This window comes from Charadrius vociferus, unplaced genomic scaffold (assembly GCF_000708025.1).
Source record: "Charadrius vociferus isolate BGI_N301 unplaced genomic scaffold, ASM70802v2 scaffold198, whole genome shotgun sequence".
NCBI lineage: Eukaryota > Metazoa > Chordata > Aves > Charadriiformes > Charadriidae > Charadrius > Charadrius vociferus.
In genome coordinates this window covers 2,165,791-2,168,451 of record NW_009649951.1, presented here as the reverse complement: position 1 = coordinate 2,168,451, position 2,661 = coordinate 2,165,791, and the positions used below count along the sequence as shown (strand labels likewise).

General features: G+C 43.3%; 1 non-coding gene across 1 annotated transcript; it reads left to right on the top strand.

Annotated features, from left to right (window-relative positions):
• The first annotated feature begins 2,270 nt into the window (after positions 1-2,270).
• Positions 2,271-2,342, top strand: TRNAH-GUG. Its single transcript has one exon. It is a non-coding gene; the product is annotated as a tRNA-His (tRNA).
• The last annotated feature ends 319 nt before the right edge of the window (positions 2,343-2,661 follow it).

Below are 2,661 nucleotides of genomic sequence, written 5' to 3'. Positions count from 1 at the left end.
GCTGACTTCAGCCGGTATCTACCACCCTTCTTTCTGGATCACAGTTTTCCATGTTTTTCAATTAATATATTTAAAAAAAAAACAACCCACAAACAAAAAACCCCACACCAAAACAAAAACCAAAGCAGAAAATTTGCGCTGGTGGAGAACACTTGATACACTTTTGTGATAGTGGCTGTTAAATACTAGTGCCTAGTTTCCTTGTCCTGTTTAATCAAGGTCTTTGGAGTACTTGGGAGTACCATAGGACTTACCACATCAAAGCATTTGCCCAGAAATGGCAATCACTGTCCAACTCTCCAGAGATTTCTTTAGAGTTCAAAGGGCTTGGAGACTGGTGAGGGAAAGGGAAAAAGGCTTTCCCATACTGTGACTTCTTACGGCTGGCAGCATACTTGTGGTGGTTTTACAGGCAACATTCACACTGCAATGCACAAGCTGTGCTAGAGGGGATTGCTTTTGCCAGTCCTTTTCCCTTGCCAGAAGATTCAGCAGCAGGTTCTGCTGACGCCTGCTTTCCAGACAGCTGTGGTGTGAGAACTGAGAGACAGGGATGGAGGGGGAAGATGGGAAGAGTCCTAGGAGCTCCTTATTTTTTGTTGTTGTTTATTTGCGCAGTTATGCTTAATTTCTGCTAAGTGTAATGGCTTTACGAGGCAGCAGCAAACAGCTGCTAAGTTGAGGGATTAGTTTTACCTCAGATGCATACCACTCCTGGTTTTCTTTCTTTCTTTCAATCTTGTGACAGCAAAGCAGTCCCTTAGCACAGGGCTGTGCATGTCAGCACTGGCGATGAGGGAAGCAGCAGCCTTCCAGCCCTGTGGAAGGGTGTGCTGACCCTTGAGCAAAATGCTACTCTGGTCACACCAAGCCGTCGAGCAAGGCTGCAAGGTGAGGTGCAGCAGTCCGAACCACTGTTAAAGCACCCTTTTGGTTGATATGCACCCAGAAACCATCACAAAAAGAGAGAGAGAGAGAAAGAGGTCTTCTCCTCCCCTCCTGCAGCTCCAGCAGCAGGGAGAACCTCTCCTTGTGCTTGCAGGAGTTACCTGTTCATTTCCCTGTGCAGACGGATCTGGCAGAGGCAGCGTGATCCAGCACTGGGGCAGACCAGAGTCTGTTTGCCTTTTGAAGTCCCAGCCTGAAGTTTCTTTTGCACAGTCCACTTATTGATTAGTCCCCACCACACAGACCTTCATCCAGAGTAAATCCACTTCTCAGTGTGTTGAAGATGACATGCTGAAGACATTTTAATGGTCTTGTGTATGACAGCCTAGTAAGTCTCTTTGTATGTCTTCCTCCTTCTTCAGAGACTGAGTGTGGCACTGTACCACTGCAGCGGTGGTGTTGCTGTGATTTCCAAGGCTCTCAGCCAGGCAAGGTTTGCAAAGCAGTTAAGTTTTTTGATTAAATAATTAATATAACTGTGGGGAGGGTGAGCATGAGGAAAACAGGCTGCATTTTTCTGAGCCGGGCTTGAGTGTCCCAAAGCTTCCTGCATTATTCTCTTTCCCCACGGTAAATTTTCTTTACGTTGCACAGTTTGATTTCTGTTGGAGCTCTTATTTGAGAGAACTAACAATTTTTTTGCTGTTCTGCCTATTTGAATGCTGCTAAAATCCTTTTTTGTGTCTGAACACCTGACAAAGGGCAGGTGCTTCTCAGCAGTTGCTTCAGTATAGCACTAATTGATGGTCTTAGTTGATAGAAGCTAAGCGCTCATTCCCCTCAGACTTAATCTGTGGCATTTGACCATCTCTTTCCACAGTAGATCATGCAAATTCTGGAAAAGGTGTTTTTTATGTTCTGTCCTTATTGCAGAGGTAAGGAAGGGGATGTCCATCAATAAAGGCACTTACATTAGAATGAGTCATACCTGGTACAACTCAGCAAATGCAGTTCTCAGTTAAGCAAATCTGTCTCCACAGCACACTGCTGGACTTTTCTGCTGTCATGACTTTGCCTTCCCCATCACTGATAAAATAGGAAAGAAATGTTCTCTCTGAAAAGATTTGGGGGACCGGACATTGTTTATTATACCTCTCCTGAGTCTGTTTTTAGGCAATCCTGATGAGCATGGATTATTAAGAGAAAGGAAAAGTAACTCTGGAAGCAATTTTGAGAGGACAGTAACATGTCATTTACTTGTAAGGTTTAGAACAGCTGCTGCTAAAACTCCGTGTAAACTGTAGGTGGCACTATTTGTATAAAATTTTGGAGAGCGCTGGGGAAGAAAGATGTCATTTCAATTGTGAGTGTTCTGATAGCTTGCCGTGATCGTATAGTGGTTAGTACTCTGCGTTGTGGCCGCAGCAACCTCGGTTCAAATCCGAGTCACGGCAGGGAAGAGTGCCTCTTTTGAAGAGAATGTAATTACAGATTGCGTACGAAAAATTATCTAGTAGTGATGTCTAAGACTAAGATGAGAAAGCAATTAGAATCTCTGTAATTTTTACAGTGATATTTTGCTAAAGGACTATGTACTGCAATTATTTGTTCAGTAATCCTGTTGCCAAGTGTGATTTTTTTATTATTATTATTTAAATGTTTCTGTGTATTGGGATAAACATAGTGGAAAACTGAGCATGTTTTCCTAGCTTTTCAAGCTATCAGAACACATTTCTACCCATTACAGCTACTTCAGATCTGGACTGAGACATG